The sequence below is a fragment of the Trichechus manatus genome, unplaced genomic scaffold, assembly GCF_000243295.1.
Source record: "Trichechus manatus latirostris isolate Lorelei unplaced genomic scaffold, TriManLat1.0 scaffold00021, whole genome shotgun sequence".
In the NCBI taxonomy this organism is placed as follows: Eukaryota; Metazoa; Chordata; class Mammalia; order Sirenia; family Trichechidae; genus Trichechus; species Trichechus manatus.
This window is the reverse complement of record NW_004443957.1, coordinates 2,854,902-2,878,692: the sequence shown is the minus strand read 5'-3', so window position 1 is coordinate 2,878,692 and position 23,791 is coordinate 2,854,902. Positions and strand designations below refer to the sequence as shown.

Below are 23,791 nucleotides of genomic sequence, written 5' to 3'. Positions count from 1 at the left end.
GGGTAGGGGTCTGGGGACCATGCTTTCAGGGGACATCTAGGTGAACTGGCATAACAAAGTTTATTAAGAAAATGTTCTGCATCCTACTTTGGTGAGTGGCGTCTGGTGTCTTAAAAGCTTGCAAGCAGCCATCTAACATGCATCAACTGGTCCCAACCACCTGGAGTAAAGGAGAATGAAGAACACCAAAGATTCAAGGAAAGTATTAGCCCAAGAAACAGAAAGGGCTACATAAACCAGAGACTTCATTAGCCTGAGACCAGAAGAGCTAGATGGTGCCCGGCTACCACCAACGACCGCCCTGACAGGGAACAAAATGGAGAGTCCAGGATGGAGCAGGATAAAGGTGGGGTGTAGAACTCAAATTCTAGTAAGAAGACCAAACTTAATGGTCTGACTGAGACTGGAGGAACCCCAGAAAGCATGGCCCCTGGATTCTCTATCAGCCCAGAAATAAAACAATTTCCGAGGCCAGCTCTTCAGACAGGGATTGGACTGGACTGTGGGACATAAAGTGATACTTGTGAGGAGTGTGCCTCTTAGCTCAGGTAGATACAAGAGACTAAACGGGCAGCTTCTGTCCAGAGGTGAGATGGGAAGGCAGAGAGGGTTAGGAGCTGGTTCAATGGACATGAGGAATCAGGGGTGGAAAGGAGGAGTGTGCTGTCACAGTATGGGGAGAGCAATTAGAGTCACATAACAATGTATGTATACATTTTTTGTATGGGAAAAAATAAAAAAAGGAAACAAAATCACAGATATTAAAAAAAGAAGAAGAATCTGCCATGATTTAAAGCATCCTTCTTGAAATGGAGCCCTGGTAGCACAGTGGTTAAGAGCTACAGCTGCTAACCAAAAGGCTGGCAGTTCGAATCTACTAGCTGCTCCTTGGAAATCCTATGGGGCAGTTCTACTCTGTCCTATACGGTCGCTATGAGTCAGAATCCACTTGATGGCAATGGGTTTTGTTTTGTTTTTTTCTTGAAAATAAGGGTTGGATAACAAGGACTCTTTCAGGGCTTTGAATTAGTTCATTCAGGTTTGGATCCCTGCTGAGAACCTGCATTTCTAACAAGTTCTGAGGAAATTATATATAAGAATCACCTGAGGATCTTGTTAAACTGTAGATTCTGATTCAGCATATCTGGGGTGGAAATGCAAATTCTCAGCAGAGAAATTGATAGAAATGCAAATTTTCAACAGGGGTTCCAACTGGAACCAACAGGTTCAAAGCCCTGCCATTAACTATGCTGTATCCCATCTCCTCAGAGTTTAATATATATTGATAATAGACTGATTAGTGGATTTCATCTCATGTATATTTTTTATTTTTGATGAGAATATACACAACAAAACATAACCCATTTAGCAATTTGTAAATGTACAGTTCACTGACAATGGTTACTTCACGCTGTGTCACCATTCTCACTATCTCTGCCCATATTGTTTCACCACAATTGACTTAGATTCTCTGCCCCATGAAAGTTCTCATCTGTAATTTAGAGTTACTGTTGTCTACTTAATCTCATATAGATAATTCTTTAAAAGAGCACAATTTTCAAGGAGAACATTCTTTATTAAATGAGCTAAACTGTTGTTTAGTTTAAAGATGATTCCATGGGATAGTTTCAGTTAAAGGCCTAAAAAGTTGTTTCCAGACAATAGATTTAGGGATTCCCCCAGTCTTAATGTATCCAGTTAAGTCTGACTTCCAATAAGAATTTGAAGTTCTGTTCCACATTTTTTCCTCCTTTTGATCAAGATCCATCTATTGGGTCCTTGATCAAAATGTTCAGTAACTGTAGCTGAGCACCATCCATTTCTTCTGGTCTCGCGGCAAAGTAGTTCATGGAGGTAATTAGACCTACAGTCCATTTCCTTTTCAGATTCCTGGGTCTCCTTCTTGCTCTGTTGCTCCAGGCAAATAGAAACCAATTGTTGTATCTTGAGTGGCTGCTCACAAGCTTTTAAGACCCCAGGCAGTACTCACAGAACTAGGAAGTAGAGCAGAAACTCTAAAAACAATATTAGGCCAATTGGCCAATTGAAGAGGCCCATGAAACCACTACCCTAAACCTCTAAACCAAGAAAACTATTCCCATGAGGTGTTTATTTGTACTTACATAGTATCAATAGCAGCTGCAGCCTTTTTTTTTTTTTGACTGCTCTTTTCTTTGTAAAACTACATATAACATTCTGTTGCTTATGAAGTACTGTGTTTCGTTAACGGTGATGGGAAAATTGCGTTGATTAAGGGTAGGGTTGCACAGCTGATTAATGTAATTACTGTCAATAAGTTGTACATCTGTAAAAAGTTGAATTGGCAAAAGTTGTGTGATAGCTATCTTAACAACAACAACGACGACGACAAAAGAGTAGCTGTTAAGGCCTTTTATGTACAACCAAACACCGCACGGTATTTAGTTCCTTGGTTTGGAGGTTTAGGGTTATGGTTTCATGGGACATCCCAGTTAATTGGCCTAATAACATGTTTAGTGCTTCTGTTCTACCTCCTAGTTTGTGGCATAGCACCTAGGGTCTTAAAAGCTTGCAAGCAGCCATCCAAGGCACATCAGTTGGTCTCTATTCACCTGGAGCAAGAGGAAGAAGGAAGACTCAGGAATAGGAGGAGGAAATGGAATGTATGGCTAATTTCTTCCATGAACAACTGACTCCTTTGCCATGAGACCAGAAGCACTGGATGGTACCCAGTTACTAGGGGCCTATCTACAGAAAATAGTGCCTATGGCAATTAGTTTTAAATTGCTGAATGATCTCTCACAGCTGGCCATGGAAACTGTGATGGCCAATAAAAACTATTCAATAGCACCCCTCCTCAATGCCCAGAGCACATGTCCTGCCTGCCACACCTTGGTTCTGCCTCTGCTGGTTACCGTTACTGAACATTTTGATCAAAGATTCTATCAAAGAATCCTATGAAAAGGGGGGAAATGCAGAACAGAATTTCAAATTCTCATGAAATCCAGGCTTTCTGGAGCCATGGAGGCTGGATGAACCACTGACACTAGAGATAATCTTTAACCTTTAAACTGGAAATATCCCCTGAAGTCTTCTTAAAATCAAACAATAGCTTAGCTTAACTAGTAAAGAATGTCTGCCTTGAGCATTTGTGCTCTTTTAAGATCGATCTATATGGGATCAAATTGACAACAGCAACACAAAAGATTAGATAAGAAACTTAGGGGTCAGTGAGTTTATGATAATGGAGGGGGAACAACTTGAAAAAGGAGGTGAGAATGGTTATACAACTGTAAGAATGTAATCAATGTCACTGAATTATACATGTAGAAATTGTTGAATTGGTGTGTAATATATATATTTTTTGCCAACCACGTGCTCCCCTGTGAGGTATTTCTGTAAGTGTGCTATGCTAATTTTTTTTTACAGAAACATGAACATGGTAAAAATGTATAACATGCGTGTTATTTGCATAACAACAAAAATAAAATAGATTATTTTAAAAAATTATATATAACATTCTATTTGCCATTTTGCCCTTTTTTCCCCTAGTGTACAGCTTAGTGATATCAGTTAAACTAGTCAAGTTGACATCTCATGTATTTTTTACAACCCATCACTAAAAATCTAAAAACTTTAGGAGAAAAAAAAAGGTAACATCATTTATATCATTTCATAAATGACATGAATAAAGGGATGAATATGAATAACTTAGATTCATACATTTTCACAACAGCAGAAACTTCAGTCATCATATTCTCCAACTCCGTATTTTATAGGTCACAAAACTGAAGCCCACAGATTCAAGGTCACAGGAATGGTTAGGTCTCTGACCTCCCATGCCAATTGTCTCAGAGTTACGGTATTTTTGGAGCTAACTAACTAAAATTAAAATAACCAAGTTTAGAAGACACAGCTTTAACTGACACAGGTCAACTGAAAATGAGACAATTGAGCAAAGAAGTTTCCTTAACACTATCTCTAAATGTTTTCCAGAGCCTTTACTCAAGTTCATTACATTGCAATTTGTACACCTGGAAACAAGATTAAAAGGTCCCTCTCAATAAACTTTTGTAACTACAACACAGAGTAATAAGTGCAAACCGCAAGCAACTTGTGGGTGTGGAAGGGGAGACTATGAACTGACTTTGAATTAATAGAATTCTCTTTAAAGGATAAGCTACTTAAGGCATATCAGCTGAATTATATTATACAATATTTAAACAAATAATATCTGTTAGTCTAAGCTCTACCAGGTAAACTTTTGGTCAGTACTAGATGTGTTAAGCAATAACCATCAGAATGATTCCCAACTACAGACTTAAAACAGAAAGTTCATTAAGAATATTAGGCACATACCGTATATATATATATATATTTTTTTACTAATACAAGCATCTCTACAACCTATGTTATAATGTATAGTAAATACTCTTTTATTGTGAAAACTGAAGTAAAATTTAGTAGTCACTAAATATGAAAAATTAAAATACACTTTAATGGACTTTGTTTTATAAAATCATCTTGGAATTTAAAACGCAGATTAGGGAAGGATAAGACAACAAAGTTCTAAATTAAATAACTAAATGAGAGAATTCATAAAAACCACTTTGGCAAGAAGATAAATGGTTTCACAAACTGAAATCTTTCCATAAGACAAATCACAATCCCACAATTACTGACAATTCACCATACCTGGGGGCATGTTTAACTTACATTGAACCAATTCACTTAAAAATATATATATTGCAGTTCTTCAGAACTCAGGCTTCTTTATAAATACTAAACTTGATTCTCTGAATTAAGCATTAAGGAATATCTGAGTGGAAGTCAGGAGGTCATAAACTCATGTAATTTGGAATGTAGTCTCCAGCTCCTTAGATACTAACATTTTGCCCCCACCTTGGGGGACTGCCAAAGCTCCAAGCCATTTGTGGTGGCGCCAACCGTCCAGGGATAGGGCTCCAAAAATAGGGAGCAGTGCCAGGGGCAAATAGTAGGCCAGTTAAGCTTAATAATGTAATCTCAGCACTTTTCTAAATCTTCTCCTTAGGGTCCTCTCACAATGCCACATTCAGGTGTATTGTAGCTGAAATGGACTGGAGAAGAGGAGCCCTATAGATGTAAGCACCAGGAACAATGCTGTTTGTAAGAGCAAACCCTTTACATTCTAAAAAACCGTCTTAGAAATGAACCTTTGGAACACAGCCATTTATAAGAAGTAACTACCACACTCAAAAAAAATTTTTTTCAACTAACAAGTCAAGTAACAAGTTGACTGCCAGTAACAGAAAATTGCCAGGGATTTTGCATTTAATGAATTATCTTAGAATGAGAATCTACTCTAGAATCAAGGCTCAAAAGTTAAATGACCTTAGTACTGCCCCTCAAAATTTTACAGATAAGAACACTAAGGCAGATGCAGGTTAAGTGATTTACCGCTACCACAATGACGGCCCTGACAGGGAACACAACAGAGAGTCCCTGATGCAGCAGGAGAAAAGTAAGGTGCAGAACTCAAATTCTAGTAAAAAGACCAGACTTAATGATTTGAGACTGAAGGGACCCCAGAAGTCATGGCCCCTGGACTCTCTGTTAGCCCAAAACTAAAACCATTCCCGAGGCCAACTCTTCAGACAAAGATTAGACTGGACTATGGGACATAAAATGATACACATGAAGAATGTGCTTCTTAGCTCAAGTAGATACATGAGACTAAACTGGCAGATGAGAAGGCAGAGAGGGTCAAAAGCTAGTTGAATGGACATGGGAAATCCAGGGGGGAAAGGAAGAGTGTGGTGTCACAGTATAGGGAGAGTAACTAGGGTCACAAAACAATGTATGTATAAATTTTTGTATGAGAGACTAACTTGAATTGTAAACTTTCACTTAAAGCACAACAATTAAAAAAAAAAGTTAAGTGATTTACTGAAAGTCATGTTGTTGTTGTTAGGTGCCATCAAGCTGGTTCCAATTAATAGTGACCCTACATACAATAGAAAGAAAACACCACCAGGTCCTGCACCATCCTCACAATCTTTGTTATCCTTGAGCCCACTGATGCAGCCACTGTGTCAATGCATCTTGTTGAGGATCTTCCTCTTTTTTGCTCACCCTCTACTTTACCAAGCATGTCCTTCTCCAGGGACTGGTCACTCCTGATAATGTCCAAAGCAGTAAGACAAAGTCTTGCCATCCTTGCTTCTAAGGAGCATTGTGGCTGTACTTCTTCAAGAGACATTTGTTAGTTTTTCTGGCAGTCCATGCTATATCCAATATTCTTTGCCAACACCATAATTCAAAGGCATCAATTCTTCTTTAGTCTTCCTTATTCATTGTCCAGCTTTCACATGCGTATGAGGCAACTGAAAATACCATGGTTTGGGTCAGGTGCACTTTAGTCCTGAAAGCGACATCTTTGCTTTTGAACACTTTAAAGGGGCCTTTTGCAGCAGATTTGCCCAATGCAATACACTGTTTGATTTCTTGACTGCTACTTCCATGGGCATTGATTATGGATCCAAGTAAAATGAAATTCTTGACAACTTCAATCTTTTCTCCGTTTGTCATGATGTTGCTTATTGGTCCAGTTGTGAGGATTTTTGTTTTTTTTACGCTGAGGTGCAATCCATACTAAAGGCCGCAGTCTTTGATCTTCATCAGTAAGTGCTTCAAGTCCTCTTCACTTTCAGCAAGCAAGGTTGTGTCGTGTATATCGCAGGTTGTTAATGAGTCGTCCTCCAATCCTCATGCCATATTCTTCTTCATATAGTCCAGCTTCTCAGATTTTTTGCTCAGCATACAGATTGGATAAGTACAGTGAAAGGATGCAACCCTGACACACACCTTTCCTGACTTTAAACCACACAGTATTCCCTTGTTCTGTTCAAATGATTGCCTCTTTGTCTATCTACAGGTTCCTTATGAGCACAACTAAGTGTTCTGGAATTCTCATTATTTGCAACGTTAGCTACAATTCCACACTGTCAAATACCTTTACATAGTCAATAAAACACAGGTAAACATCTTTCTGGTATTCTCTGCTTTCAGCCAAGATCCATCCGACATCAGCAATGACATCTCTTGTTTCACATCCTCTTCTGAATCTGGCTTGAATTTCTGGCGGTTCCCTGTCGATGTACTGCTGCAAATCTGAATTACCTTCAGCAAAATTTTACTTGTGTGTGATATTAATGATTTTGTTTGATAATTTCCACATTCTGTTGGATCACCTCTCTTTGGAATGGGCACAAATATGGATCTCTCCCAGCCAGTTGGCCAAGTAGCTGTCTTACAAATTTCTTGGCATAGACGAGTGAGCACCTCCAGCACTGCATCCATCAGTTGAAACATCTCAATTGGTATTCCGTCAGTTCCTGGAGCCTTGATTTTTGCCATTCTCTTCAGTGCAGTTTGGACTTCTTCCTTCAGTACCATCAGTTTCTGATAATATGCTACCTTCTGAAATGGCTGAATGTCAACCAATTCTTTTTGGTACAGTGACTCCATGTACTCCTTCTTTCTTCTTTTGATGCTTTCCTGTGTCATTCAATATTTTCCCTGTAGAAGTCTTCAATATTGCAACTCAAAGCTTCAATTTTTTCTTCAGTTATTTCAGCCTGAGAAATGCCAAGCATGTTCTTCCCTTTTTTATTTTCTAACTCTAGGTATTTTCACATTTCATTATAATACTTTACTTTGACTTCTTGAGCCACCCTTTGAAATCTTCTGCTCAGCTCATTTACTTCATCATTTCTTCTGTTTGCTGTAGCTACTCTACACTCAAGAGCAAGTTTCAGAGTCTCTCCTGACATCCACTTTGGTTTTTTCTTTCCTTCCTGTCTTCCTGTCATGTATAATGTCCTTGATGTCATTCCACAACTCTTCTGGTTTTCAGTCACTAGTGTTCAATGCATCAAATCTAGTCTTGAGATGGTCTCTAAATATAGGTGGGATATACTCAAGGTCATATTTTGACAAGTAGGCCTGTAGATTCCTATCCAATATTATTCCTAATATTGCATGGAATTTTTGAGAGCCTTCCCACAGCCAAGCTATATTTCAGAAGGCAATATGTTAAGTGTATTCTAGTGATTAGGTCTGGCACTAAGTAAAACTGTCGAGAGGCAATAATCCTGCCTCCTTGTCCTCTGCTTTTTTGCCCCTGTGGGCAATTTATCCGGACACCCCAAACTTCTGAAGATGTTCTACAGCCTCTTGTTATCTTTTTTCCACATGCTTCTGCATTTTTAATTTATACCAAGAAGAGACCTGAAAAAAAAAAATGAAATGATGCTCCTCCTAGAAAGAGGTATTTACATTTTAACAAGACGTAACACCTTCAGCTCTAAATGGAATTTCAGCAGAGAGCTAAAAGTTGCCTCTGACCTAAATATTTCATATTTAAAAACGTGGGACTAGAATAACCCTTAACCAATGAATGCAGAAATAAACGGTTGTACTGTTCTTACATTTATTCTGTATTATGCATTCAGGCAAAATCAAAAGTAGAAAAGTGTGTTTAATGAAATATTTTCAATTTATGTAGAATTATGTTGTCATTGTTGTTAGGTGCCGTTAAGTCCGTTCTGAATCATAGCTACCCTATATACAACAGAACAAAACACTGTCCAGTCTGCTCAAATAAAGAAATCTCAAAAAAATGAGTAGGAGCAGTGGTTTTCGGAGAAATGTAACACATACAGAAAAATGCACATACTATTTTTTTTTCTATTTCAGGGAGCTGACAACACAACCTCCAAGTCCATGAAGATATTTACAAAAATACTGAATACTCTCCATTCCAGCTGCCTTGAAACCTGTGGTTGGCCTACGGAGGAGAGGTCAGACTGGCTACTTAGTTGACAAATTTGACAAAGTTGTTCAGGAACTAAAAGGACACCCAGGCAAAGGATTGTTGTTGTTAGTTGCTGTTGAGTAGAATTGCTACATAGGGTTTTCAAGGCAGTGATCTTTTGGAAGCAGATTGTCATGTCTTTCTTCCGAGTGCCTCTGGGTGGGTTTGAACTGCCAACCTTCTGGCTAGTAGTCAAGCACTTAACCATTTGCACTACCCAAGGACTCCAGGCAAAGAGGAGCAAGGCAGAATTTTAAAGGAAACTCAGGGGAAGTCACACCAAAATGTATCAGACTTGAGCTCTTCAACAAGAAGCTCATTTTCCCTAAAACAAATTAGGGAACCAGATATCTCAGGAGGAACCAGTGTTTGATCCTGAACACTACAAAAGAACGGAAATTTTGAGCCATTGTGGCTTATGGTGTGGCTGCACTAAAAGCAACTACGGCAGCTCATCCACGGAAATCATCTCCCTGGCTTTATATCTCTGCTAGAACGGACAGGCTAAAGTTTTATACTTACGAGCTCATCAATCCTCAAAACAGATCTTTGAATTTTTATAGAATAATGATGATGATGATGACGATGGTGATGATAATAGCTAACAACAGTGATTACTGCAATGCCGAGCACTACTGTAAGCCCTCTAATAACCGGAACCAGTTGCTGTCAAGTCAGTGCCAACTCACGGCAACCCCACGTATGTCAGAGCAGAACTGTGCTTCACAGGATTTTCATGGCTATGACCTTTAAGAAGCAGATTGCTAAGTTCTTTTCTTCTGAGGCACCTCTAGGTGGGTTCAAACATCAACCTTTGGGTGAGTAGTCAGGTGCTTAACTGTGTGTACCAACCAGGGACTCCCATAAGTACATATAGTAATTGATTTAAGCCTCATAACAATCTCTTAAGTACTATTATTGTCCTTACTTGTCATATACTGGAAACCGAAGCACAATAAGGTTAGGCAACTGCTCAAGGTCACAGAGCTACTAAGTGTCAGTGCCAGGATTCAGACCCAGGCAATTTCTCTGTATTCTGTATTCAAGTTTCTATTCTCCAAAATAAACATTGGCTCCTCCCTCTTACAAACCAGCTCTTACTTCCTCATTCCTACTTCAGTTAATGGTCTCTACCCAGTCACTCAGGTCACAAACCAGAATGATGCTTCATCTAATCAGTTGTAGATCCCAGGCAATTGTCTCTTTTTGACAGCTTGCTGGTTCACCTCTGTATCTGCTACTCACTAACTCAATGACCTTGAGTACTTTACTTCCTCTCTCTAAGCCTCAGTTTGTTATCTGTACAACTAAGCTCATAAGACCAACCACAGTTGTTTTGAGTATCAAAATTAAATGAGATAGGGACACAATAGATGGTCCTGGATAGAACAGGAGAAAAATGTAGAACAAAACTTAAATTCTTTAAAAAGGCCAGACTTACTGGACCAGTAGAGATTAGAGGAACCCCTATTGTCCTGAGGTACCCTTTAAACTTGGAGCTGAAACCACTCCCAGAGGTTACCTTTCAGCTAAATAACAGGTGCATAAAATAAACAATATCACCCATGAGTACTGTGCTCCCTTAAAAAAAAAAAATGAGATAATTCCTGTAAAATAGCACAGTCTCTGGCAGATGGCAGGAAAATCAATAATTATTAGCTATTATCATCATCACCTTGAATCTGGTCCCTTTCCTCTAACTTTATACCTAAACATGCTTAGGCCCTCACCTCTCTCACTTGCAATAACCACCACCCCCTCATTGGTCACCCTGCCTCTGGTCTACTTTCCATCCAATTCAAATCCTACAACTGCTAAAAATGTCACTCACACACCTTAAAATCATGGCACCCAACTCCTAGGGAATAAGAACCCAACTCCTTACGTTATGCAATATCCTTCACCATCTAGCCTTTCCAATCTCCCATCATTCCTCATAACACTCTTTATGTACTAACCACACTGTACTACCTACAATTCCTCCAAAAGGTATACACTTTCTCAACATTATTTCACTTTTTATCCTGTTGTTCCTTCTATGGAAATCCCCCGTTCCAGGTAAAACTGCTTACTTTTCTGCATGCTTCTATCTTAGCACTCACTACACTGTATTAGGGGGTTGTACTGTTTCTTTCCAAGCTACAGTGTGCTTTCCTTAAGAGGTCTTATTTGTTTAAAAAAAAAAATCAGTGCCTAGTACAGTGCCACAAATAGCAAGAGCTCAATAAATAAACACCAATTTATTTAAAATGACTTTCATAGAAAGCATTTTAATATTCAAATACCTTTTAAGAAATCTTCTCATAGCTAGCTATGGGAAATAAATATGCACCTTTCCAGGACCTTTTCCCTATTTCACAACACGCATTTAAAATACTAAAGACAGTACTACAGAAACATCTAAAAAAAAACTTACCAAAATTTTTAAAATTAAAAACAAAAAAAACTTCTGCAATAAAATTTTCACTGTTATTCATACTATGTTAAAGATTTTAAAACAGAAGATAAGTTTTAAAAATCAACTGGCAATGAATTGTACCTATTAAAAATGTTAAAATGGCAACATTTATTTATTATATATCAACTGAAGGCATGATGGTCTTACATTCCTCCTAAAGAATAAAACACAGCTTGGAACTTTGCCCTAAAACTGAAATAAAAACAATAAAAATAATTTATAGCAAGCAAATAAAAACATAGCAACACTATAATGATCAATAGTTTTAATATATATTTTGCATAAAGTAAAAGATTCTGCAGAATACATTCTAGAAATACTGCGCTGAACACAAATATCTACTTCTAGCTTTAAAGACATCTTTCAGTTGTCGACGGCACTAGTTTCTTTTCTTACCTTTTCAGAGTTTTTACAGACACAATGAAAACTCCCTTCTAAAGAAAAAAAATATATATATATATATATATATATACTGTTACAAAACTTTCACATCAAGAAGTATAACAGTGAGGTCAAATGGATAACCGATCGCTGAATCAATTGCTCTCTTACCGTAAGACAGATAGATGGTGGGGAAAGAGAGAGTGGGGTTGGTAGTGATGAGAACAGAAATAGAACAAGAATATATGTAAACACTTTCTGAGTAAATGCATTTCAAATTCAACCTACACTTATTTTTTTTTTTTTTCCTACCACATTAGGTATCATCACAATTAGTTTCTTTCTATGTCTAAATGTAGACACGTATAAAGAAAAAGGGCTAAAGTTATAAGTAAATTACATACTGAACACCAAAGACTATGGTTTCTCTGGTGTACAGGAGATCTTTTGGCTATAGAACTGCTTTCTTAAAATGCATTAAAGTTTTCAAGAGGTTGGTGGCACAGTAGAAAGAACACTAGACTGAAAGTCAAGAAACTTTTGGTTTCCTGTTTTGCCTCCAACTCTCTTTTAGGATCTTAGGCAAGATGCTTAACCTTTCTGACTCCCAACCTCCTCATGTATTTTTAAAAAGTAACAAAACAAAACAAAAACAACTAGATGATCTCTAAAGGTCTCTTTGGGTTCTGAACTTTTATGACAGTACAACATTCAGAAAATGTAGTAAGTGCCAAGGTTAATTTAAGATTAAAATAACAGATTTTAAAGGTTTCCTAAATTGTACATAATCAGGTTTTGTCAAAACTACCTTCCTGGGATTCTATTTTTAAAAAAATAAAGTGTGGAGAAAATAAGCATAGTTCAGTAGAGTGGAATGTATGACTTTAGAAATAGTCTCCAAAATATTTAAATAAGGCTATTGGAGAAAAAAGGTCAAGAATAATTATGAGCATTACTGGCTCTGGAAGCATCATAAGAGGAAATTTGGAAAATGGCAAAAGATTTTAAACTTTAACAAATGTAATACAGTAAAGGTCCAACAAAGCTAGGCAAGCAAATATAGAAAGGAGGATAAGAGTGAGCTGATAGACATAAGCAGTGTCATGGTTTGAATTATGTCCCCCCAAAAATGTGTATCAATTTGGCTGGGCCATGATTCCCAGAAGTGTATGTTTGGCCTTCATTTTGTGATTGTAATTTTATGTTAAAGAAGATTAGGGTGGGATTGTAATACCACCCTTACCCAGGTCACTTCCCTGATCCAATGTAAAGGCAGTTTCCCTGGGGTGTGGCCTGCACCACCTTTTATCTCTCAAGAGATAAAAGGAAAGGGAAGCAAGCAGAGAGTTGGGGACCTCACACCATCAAGAAAGCACTGACGGGAGCAGAGTGTGTCCTTTGGACCGGGGTCCCTGCGCAGAGAAGCTCCTAGTCTGGGGGAACACTGAAGAGAAGAAGGCCGACAGAGAGAAAAAGCCTTCCCCTGGAGCTGACTCCCTGAATTTGGACTTTTAGCTTACTTTGACTGTGAGGAAATAAACTTCTCTTCGTTAAAACCATCCACTTATGGTATTTCTGTTATAGCAGCACTAGATGACTAAGACAGAATTTGGTACCAAGAGAGTGCGGTGCTGCTCTAACAGACACCTAAAATATGGAAGTGGTTTTGAAACTGTCAATGGATACAGCAGTGGCAGCAACGAAGGACCAGCAGCAGCAGAGAACCTGCAGTGGCAGAGAAGTGACACTGGCAGAGAACCAACAGCAGCAGAACCAGAAGACCAGAGTGAGACGGCGCTGGAGCTGACCCACGGAGCGAGAGGGCTGAGTGCCTGAGTGCCTGTGCGCAGGAGGCTTCCTGGTGGAGCGGGGTGCCTCCAGGCATGTATCGGTGGAGCTAGGCTTGCTGACCTACCGAGGGAGAGAGCTGAGTGCCTGTGCGCAGAAGGCTTCCTGGCGGAGTGGGGTGCCTCCGGGCACTTACTGGTGGAGCTACGAAGCTTTGGAACACTTGCCCCAGCAGGACAGATGTGGGCATGAGGCCCGAGGGCCAAGAGGCCACAGGAAACAGAAGCAGAAGCAGAAGCTGAAGAGACAAGGGACACAAGAAGCCGAGCTGCCTCAGTCTCAAAAGGTATGGCTATGACCTCAGGGGTTTCAAAGGGTGCAGCAATGGCCTCTGGTGCTTCTAAGGATGGAGTCGACACTCAGATGGACTGGGAGAACTGTGCACCTAAAGCCAAGGGAGCAGAGTTGCTGTACCAGTGGGCCTGGAAGGCAGAGCTGAAGCCCAGGGCTGAGGGGCCTCCACTCAAAATCCAGAGACTGCGGCCAATACCTAGAGTCTGGAGGGCAGGGCCATTGTGTAAATTGTCTCAGAGAACAGAGGATTATTTTCAAAGCCTTGAGGGCTAATGTAATGTGTTCTGCTAACTTGCTTGGTACCTGTTATGCCTTCTTTCCCTGCAATTTCTCCCATTTGTAATGGAAATGTCTAGCTTGTGCCTGTTCTGCCATTGTACCTTTGGAAGCAAATAACTTCTATTCTAGATTCCACAGATGAAGAAGAATTTTTGGATTTTGGACTTGGACTTAAGACTTTTGCTATGATATGATGGGGAGAATATGTTTTCCATGTTGCAAGGATGTGATTTTTGGGGGCCAAAGGGTGGAATGTTGTGGTTTGAATTATGTCCCCCCAAAAACGTGTGTATCAATTTGGCTGGGCCAAGTTATACCAGTAGAACCTCCTTTTGCCATTGACCAGGATATCAATGAATTTTACACTTTAGTGAATGAATACCCAGAAGTAGAAGCAATAACAATGAATGCATTTTATGAACTGATATGTAGTTTTGCTTTCAAATAAGCCACATTATATGATAAAAGAGGAAATCATTCTTTTAATTTCACACTCATCCAAACTCAGTGTAGTAATTATGCTGCTGAAACATATGTATGCAATTATGACTATTATTCTTCCATATAAGGAACCAAGACAAGTGAACTACAGAACTAATAAGAATTCTATTATAAGAAATCACATTTCAGTCGGATCTATTTTAAAGAGGTAAGAGGAAGGAAAAGAATAATATACTATTATTACTCTTTAAAAGTTCTTAATACTAAAACGAGAATATAGATTTGATCTCCTGGGGTTGCCATGAGTCGGAATCAACTTGATGGCAACTAGCAACAAAAACATATCAAATAAACAGAAATTACTAATGAACAGTGATCTCAACCAAGAACTAAATGCTACTACAACAAAAAATTTAAATATACTTAACCAGAAAATACTTCCATTGTACAAAGACACCGTTAACTTTAAAAAAGAATCAAGTACAAGAACAAATCCCTAGAAAATGGCAAAATCATCCCAACAACAATCTTGAGAGTGGGAGTGGGAGATGGTTACACCTTTCCAAAAAATAGGTTTAAAAGTAGAGTGAAAACAGAATCCTACAGTTAGTCCGCACCCTAGAGGTCATTTACCAATATTTCACCCAAACTAGGATTTCTATCTCTTCAGTGAAGTCCTTGGGTGAAGCAAACATTAATGGTTAAGGCGCTTGAAAGCTAACCAAAAGTTTGGAGATTTGAGTCCACGCAGAGGTACCTTGGAAGAAAGTCCTGGTGATCTACTTTCTAAAAATCAGCCATTGAAAACCCTATGGAATGCAGTTCTATTCTGACACACTTGTGGGGCGGGGGGTAGCCATGAATCAGAATCAACTAGATGGCAACTGGTTATCTCTTCAATAAACACTTCCCACCCAGTCCAGTTTTTGAAGTTTTAGTTATTATAAAGTTTATCTTACTTGATTCTTTCTCACCCTTTCAATTACAACAAAAGTACTGATTAGACATTACTAAGAAGCATTGGTTCTACTTTCAGCTCCCTGCTAGTTTTTAAACCCCTCATGTCCATTGGTTTCTTCACAGCCTAAATTTATAAAGAAAAAAAAAATCCTTTTCACACCTCCTTTTTCCAAGATGACCCAAGAGCGGTCTACCCTAGAAGTAGTCTTCTCACCTCATCTCACCTTTCTACACACTATACTCTGGCTTTTGCCCACACTACTCTACTGAATCTACTCTAGCCAAGATCAACAATAACCCTCTAATTGCCAAATCCAATCCAAGGGACATGTTTCAGTCCTTACCTAATTCGATCTCTTCTGAGGAACATGAACTATATGAAATTATTAACCATTTATTTCTTAAACATCTCTTCTCCCCTGACTTGTGAGCCACCAATCTCCTTTGGTTTTCTTTCTACTCCTTGACCACTTCTCGTCTCCTTGGCTGGATTCTGCTCTGCCAGCTCCTTAATTGGTGAGCCTCTGGATTCTCTCTTACTTCCCTTTCTTTGTACTCTTCCTTGCTGATCTCATCCACTTCTAAGGTTTCAATTGCCACCTATATGTTAATGGCTTCCAAATCTTTCTTCAAATCCCCAGACCCTTATACAACAAGCTGTACCCAGAACATTCCAGGGCAGTGTCACGGAGCTAGAGAGAAAGATTTTAGGCTAGTAAGCTCCACACATACCCCTCTAGCTTAGGGCTCAACTCATTCATTCTCAACATCTACAATCCGTTTCCAGGGTGATACCTCCTGTAGTTACCTGTAACTGGAATGACCAAACATCTTGACTTGACAAGGACAGCCTGTTGTTCCAGAGTAATTATGAATGACACCTCTTTCATTTTCAAAATAGTGCCTGTTTGGTTGATGAATTACATGATCACCCTACCTACCAGTCCATTCTTTCTGATTTTTCATGTACAAACAGGTAAGTTCTCCCTCCCTGGATTCTTTCCTACCTTCAGGAATCCTAGTTCTGTTGCTAAGAAACTTTCTTATCCTCTACCTTTACAAAGGAGGATTTCTTCATCTCCTCCTTTGAATCACTTTCTCTCATATATGCACCCATATCCCAGCCCAAGAATATGAGTCAGGATTCTCCTGGTTTTCTAAGAGATACCCTAAACTTAGACCTCTTTGACTTCCTCTTGTTCAGTGCAGAGGGCCAGCATGGTTTGTAATTGGGCCTAAGGGCTTTGGAACCATACTCAGGTACTTAGCCATGTGCCTTAGGTAAGTTACCTAACCTCACTGAGCCATAGTTTCCACGTCTGTAAAATGGAGATACTAATAGATATCTCACAGAACTGTGATGAAAACTGTAATAACCTATGGAAAGCATTTAGGATAGCGACTAGAAAACAGGAGTCAATAAATAGCAGCTTTTGGAGCCCTGGTGGTGCGGTGGTTAAGAGCTCAACTGTTAACCAAAAGGTCAGCAGTTCAACTCCACTAGCCACTCCTTGGAAACCCTATGGGGCAGTGCTACTCTATCCTGTAGGGTCGCTAGGAGTCGGAATCAACTCAACAACATCCTTTTTTTTTTTTTTTTTTAAATCAATACTACTATTGATGTAATCAGCATTATTAATATTGGCAACCAAACATCACTGGTTATACTTTGGCCACCTGAAACTGCTCCAACTCCAATATCTTAAATTTTGGACTCTCACATTGCATGTGTCTATTTCTCCATCCCTAGTACTCCTTTATTTCCATTAATTCTGCCCCCTTCTCAATGAGGTTCTTCACCCTCTTCAGTCTCCACATTTGTCAGTCCCCTCTGGGCTTGGCTTTCTTCCTCAATCAAGCAGGATCTCTATCATTCAGCCCTTCAGTTAGCAATCTCATTACCACCCTCACCTCCCACCTCCCACCCGCTCCCCTCCTAAGTTCGCCATCACACCTTCCCTCCCAATCCCCATTCAGATTCAGTCTGTTTGTTTTCTCCTCTGTTATGGGGGGCTGCTGGAGAAGACTACTTAACTATCTTGATGTACCTCCTGTACATTTGTGATCTCTAGCCTCAGGAGAGTATTCATCGCTATTCAGCAATTAGGTCACTTGTCCCTGATCAAGTCCCTTTTCCAATAGTGACTATTCTCCCCTCAATAATACTCCAATCCACGCTCTTCCCTCTCAGTCTCAGCAGACAGCTTGCTTCACAGAGAAAAAGATGCCATCCTGGATACTTACCTATCTGTATCTACTCCCAGTTTCCTTTTCTTTTGAAAAAGGGAGATGCATCACTGCTCTTCAAGGCAACTCCTTCATTTGTGCCTATGTTCCCACCTCTTTTATTTCCCTCGAGATTCTCTTTGAACAATTATCTCTTTTCTCTTGTGACTTCGATTTTCTCTCCTCTTCAGTGGCTCCTTTCCCTTGGTCATTAAAGTGTCCTTGACTCCTCCATCCTTAAAGAAAAGCAAGCCTTCCACTGATCACATCTCCTAGCTCAAGCTTTCACCCACTGTCCTCCCTTCATTATCAAAAGTATTTGAAAGAATAGTTTATATTTACTGAATGAATGAAGAAATATTTTATTTGCTTAAGGCTTTTCTCCCGAGCTCCAGATCTATACAGTCTTACAATTTTAATTATACCCTACTTGATTCCAACAAAGGAAATGAAACTGTTAATTCCACCAAACTGAAGGGAACTGATGAATTTCACATCTCCAAATCTACTCCCTCACCTGTATTTTTAAAATTAAGATTAATTATCAGCATCACCATTCACCCACTCAATCTAGAATCTTTAAAGCCCACTTTGATTCCTTCCTCCCCTTTACCCCATATCTGAGCAAGTTCTCCCTAAAATCTTTCCCTTCGTCTCTTCCATAGGACTGCTACTGTTGAAGTCCTCCTCATTTTACACTATTTCACAGAGCCCTTGTAAGGGTTAAATGAAATACTAAATAAGAATACCCAACCCACTGCTGTGAAGTCGAATATGACTCATAGCAATCCTATAAACTGCCCCATGAGGTTTCTAAGGTTGTAATGTTTATGGAAGCAGACTTCCACATCTTTCTCCCGCAGAGCCACTGGTAGGTTCAAACCAGTGACCATTTGGTTAGCAGCAGAGTGCTTAACCACCGTGTCACCAGGGCTCCTTTAAATGGAAATATGTTCTGTAAATCGTGACATGCTATACAAAGATTGGAGCCCTGGTGGCACAGTGGTTTAAGCATTTGGCTGCTAGCCAAAAGGTCAGCGGTTCAAATCCACCAGCTGCTCCTTGGAAACCCTGTGAGGCAGTTCTACTCTGTCCTATAGGGTTGCTATGAGTCGGAATCAACTTGAGGGCAACGGGTTTGGTTTAGTTTTTATACAAAGATTATATAGGAGCCCTGGTGATGCAGTGGTTAAGCACTCAGCAGCTAACCAAAAGGTCAGTGGTTCGAACCCACAAGCTACCTCACGGGAGAAAGACGTGGCAATCTGCTTCCGCAAAGATTTACAGCCTTGGGAACACTATACGGTAGTTCTACTCAGTCCTACAGGGTCGCTATGAATCAGAATCGACTCAACAGCAATGGGGGGGATACAAAGCTTATTTAATATTGCTATATTTTTGGCAGGAGCCCCGGTGGCATAGTGGATAAAGTGCCTGGCTGCTAACTGAAAGGTTGGCAGTTTAAACCTACCAGCTGCTCCGTAAGAGAAAGGTGTGGCAATTTACTTCTGTAAAGATTACAGCCTTGGAAACCCTAGACTGTTCTACTCTGTTCAGTAAGGTTGCTATGAGTCGGAATCCACTTGACGGCAATGCGTTTTGTATTTATACCTTTGGCAAAGTGTGCATGAGGTTAGTTTGATATGACTTGTTCTTAGAAACCAATTCTAGGTCTTAGAAATCAGTGCTTACTTTTCTAAATATTCAAGAATCATCTGTTTGGCAATCTGGTACTCTCCATAATTTTGGTAATCGCTATAATTTTCTAGGAATCAGTCACTGTCAAGATTTTTAATGTATAGTTCCTGGGCTTCACCTTTCCCCTCCTCCCCCATTTTAAAATGTAAAATATGTAAATCCTCAGGTTTCTCACAAAACTCTTCTTTTCTCTTTACTTGTTAAAAGATGAGTGGCAGTAATTCTATAAACATTTCTACGTATGTGCAGTACTTTACCTTACTGTTCATCTACTTCCTTCACTTGTTTAAAGAGGCTAGATGCTCTCTTATCTCCTCATCCATTTTGGGTTTCAATTTCAAAGAACCACATCTGAATGGAACAATGGCTAGCCTTTAGAAAATTATTTCTGATTCTTTCCCGATTAATTAAGATGATCACATTTAAGTATTATTTCACGTTATTAGGTAACATTTTTCTTGGGTTCTGCCCTCTCCCCCCCTACCAGCAGTTAGACCTGGAAAACCAAAAAAAAAACCAAACCTGTTGCCATTGAGTCGATTCCGACTCATAGAGACCCTATAGGACAGAGTAGAGCTGCCCCACAGGGTTTCCAAGGAGCGCCTGGTGGATTCAAACAGCCAACCGTTTGTTTAGCAGCCGTAGCTCTTAACCACTACACCACCACGGTTTCTGCGGACCTGGAAAGTGTTCAAAATTTACAAATGTATAAAACCACTCTCAATTACTGTAAAACACAGCCAGGGTAGTTAAGAAGTTCAAGGTCTAACACCAGTGAGGAGCAGCAGTGAAAGAAGTAATAGCAAAGAGAATACAGTGTCCCCATTGACTGCAAAATTAGCTTATAATTAGTTACTAATCTTGACAGATTTTTAAATACTTTCAGGATATAGTTAAGTTGAAATTTCATTTTAAAATATTAGCTTATTATCTGGTTTCTTAATATAAGAAGCAGACCTTAAATTCCAGGAGCCTGATACATTTTTGATCCAAGTTTTACAGGTCAAATTCTATTGCTCCAAATACTGTAAAATTTGATTTTAAAAGATTTCCATTTAACATGTGATGGCCCATTTATTTCAAGCCATTTTTAATGAAACAAAAGAATTGGGATAATCCCTGTATATAACTGACTAGTTAATAAAGTATTAAAAATACAAATCATTTCCATGCAACTTCATAAATGGCCAAGTAAAGCCACATTTCCTCACGAGATTTCTGGGGCTTAAAAAAGATTCTTGAATTTAAGCTGGGCATCTAAACATAACTCACAAAAAGATTAATCAGAGGAAGGTGTTCAAGTCAAATACAGCAAAAGACTAAAAATATACTCTGAAATCTGGGATTATATGACTTTCTCTATAACTAAAACTAACAAACAGATGTCCTGAGGGCAAGCAAATAAAAATAAAACCACATTTGGGAAAAGAATGACCAGATTGGTTCAAAAGAGCTAAAAAGAAAATGAGCATGAAAAGCAAAAGACAAAAAAAGTTAGCAAATTACGGGTGAAAATATTAAGCCCCTGTTATAGTCAAAACCTAAGGCACCCTGATGGTGCACTGGTTAAAGCACTCAACTGCTAACCAAAAGGTTGGCTGTTTGAACCCACCAGCTGCTCTGTGGGAAAAAATGTGGCAGTCTGCTTTGGTAAAGATTTACAGCCTTGGAAACCCTATGGGGCAGTTATACTCTGTCCTATAGTGTTGCTATGAGTTGGAATCGACTCAATGCACTGGGCTTTCGGTTTTACAGTCAAAACAAACAAACAAGCAAAAACAAACCGGTCGCTGTAGAGTTGATTCCAACTCATGGTGACCCCATATGTGCAGAGTAGAACTGCTCTACAGGGTTTTCAAGGCTGTGACTTTTTGGAAGCTGATGTTAACGCCTTTCTTCTTGAGGCATCTCTGGGTGGGTTCAAACCGCCAACCTTTCAGTTAGTAGTCAAGTGCTTAATCATTTGTGCCACCCATGGACTCCTGTTATAGTCAAGGTAATGTAAAATTTCTTCAGTCAGCGTCATTAGAGTCTACTAATAATAATCTCCACGTGGATGTCTAATTTTGTCATCTTCCTAGTCTGCTCACCACCAAACCTGCTCCTCTCATAAACCTCATCTCAGAAAATATCTACCCCATCTTTCTACTTTCTCAGGATGAAAATTTTGGTGTCCGTTACATCTCCTGCTGATTCTATCCTCAACTTATCCAGAAATAAATCATCCCTCACCACCTCCACCAATAGCACTCTGGTCCAAGCTACACCATTTCTGGCATGGATTACTGCAACAGCCCCCTAACTGGTATCCCTGCTCTGCTCTTGCCCAACCACCCTCACTGCCCAACAAAGTCTATTCTCCATCCAGCCACCAGAGTGACCCTTTTAAAAGATAAGTCTGGTTATATCACTTCTCTACTCAAAACCTTCTAATGGCTCCCCTTTTCAGAGTAGAAGCCCAAGTCTTACAAACGCCTACAGGCTTTATACAATCTGATCTGTCACCCCCCACATATCTCTCTGACTTTATTTCTACTACTCTTACTTTGCTCACTCAACCACAGCCAAATCAGCCTCTCTGTTGTCCTCAAACACACCCAGCACGCATCTGCCTCAGGGCTTTTGCAACTGCTGTTTCCTCTTCTTAAAACAACCTTCCTCCTTGGTCTTAGCTCAAATGTCATCTTCTCCAGGAGGCCTTCCCTGGCTATATACCTCGATTTAAAATGGCAACTCTCTCCTCACTCTCTATCATCCCTCTTCTTGCTTTCACATCATCTGACATGGCACATATTTTCTTTAATAACTGAGGTCCCCTACTAGAATATAAGCTCCGTAAAGGAGGAGATATTTATCTGTTTAGAAAAATGTCTGGCACACAGTGGGTACCCAATAAATATTTATCAAATTAATGAATATATATATATATATATATACACACGCATAATTTTATAGTTTACAAAGTACTTTCATGTAAATTAAATGATAGTAACTCATTTTCTCCTTTTGGCTCCTCATCTCCAAATTTCCCAGTCTTTGCGGTAACAACACGATGACAGCAAGGAGCTATCTGAAAAAAAGTTGCTGGCTACCTGCAAAGCTCTTTAAAACAGACATCCTATATTAACTTGATCACATCTATAAAATAAAAGCTTAGAGTCAACATCTTTATTAGTGCAAGGTTTCTGGGTGTGGAAGTTTAAAGTAACAGAGCAGAATAGCCAAGAATCTTCAGGAAGAAAAGCCCAATTCAGTTTGTCCCACAAATCTGTTCAAAGAACCCTAGGGAAAATGCGAGATGAATTCAATCTTCAAGGAAACACCGGCCCGAATTCAACACGAACGTATTCAACACAAGATTCGGCTCCCTTTAAATTTTCTGACTAAAACAAACCCATCAACTTGTGTCATAGGGCGCGTATGGTCTGCTGAGCATATAGGAGATGTTTTATTTAACCCGATAAGAATCGGGGCTAGGAAGAGTTTCTTAAAGCAGATTTGCCCGCCTCCCCTCTGAGCTTATTTCCTCAGCAGCTAAACAAACCCCTGGCCACCACGCTATGGTACGGGGGTCTTCCTAGGTTATTTTCCATGCAGTTTAATGCCACCAGACGCGAAGGGACATCTCAGCCAAAACTACAAAGATGCCCAGGACACACGGCAGATGTCCCAGGGGATTCCCTGGAGACAGAGTCTCTCGTCCGACCAGGCAAAGGGTGGTCGCAGGCAGGAGAAAAGCAGCAGGCGAAGGCGCAGGGGGAGATGACAGGTGGGCAAGCACCGTGGGGCCAGAGAACCAAGAGCGGCCGGCAGGGTGTTGGCGCGGAAACTGTCAACTTCCGTCGTCAGCTTTCTAGCCTGGGCCCGGCCAGGGATGGATGGAGTGCCGCCGCTCCAGCTCAACTCCCACCCCAAGCACAAGACAAAAAAATACAATAAAGACAGGAGATTGCCGCCAGCCTGCCCGACCTCTTCCCCGCGCGCGCCAGGAAATAAAGTTAGTGTCCGGCGGCCGCGCGCGGCCGAGGCAACGTGCGGGGCGCCGGGGCGGAGCTCCCGCACGCCGCTCGGCGGCTGTCAAGCGAGAAGAGCAGGCGGCGGCGGAGGCAGCCCCGGGCCGCCGCAGCCGGCTGGATCCTCCCCGCGCCCTCAGCTCGGCGCCTCCGACTCCCATTCGGGCTGTCACCACCCTACAAACCGTCCTCCCTCAGGCCACGCATAGGGTCCGGGATCCCAGCCCTCCGCTGGCGTCGTCGGCGCCCGGCGGCCGCCTTTACCTGCTTCGTAGCCGCCGTCGCCGCTGCCGCCACACGCTCCCCCCTCACCGGAGAATCCCGAGTCGTCGCCGCTGCTGCGGCCGCCAAGAACGC

General features: G+C 40.3%; 1 protein-coding gene across 6 annotated transcripts in view; it reads right to left on the bottom strand.

Annotated features, from left to right (window-relative positions):
* The window catches only part of LYST (lysosomal trafficking regulator), a 213,960-nt gene that overhangs the window by 173,316 nt on the left and 16,853 nt on the right, over nucleotides 1-23,791 (bottom strand). For 3 of the 6 annotated variants that reach the window (XR_002823473.1, XM_004372798.2, XM_023727998.1), the window contains exon 1: nucleotides 23,699-23,790. The exons of 1 other annotated variant lie outside the window; for it this stretch is intronic. The gene's annotated coding sequence lies outside the window, so the exon portion shown is untranslated. Of the gene's footprint in view, nucleotides 1-17,741; nucleotides 18,571-21,966; nucleotides 23,246-23,698; nucleotide 23,791 lie in introns of those variants that run through there. 2 more of the 6 variants (XM_023727997.1, XM_023727996.1) reach the window with 2 other exon arrangements.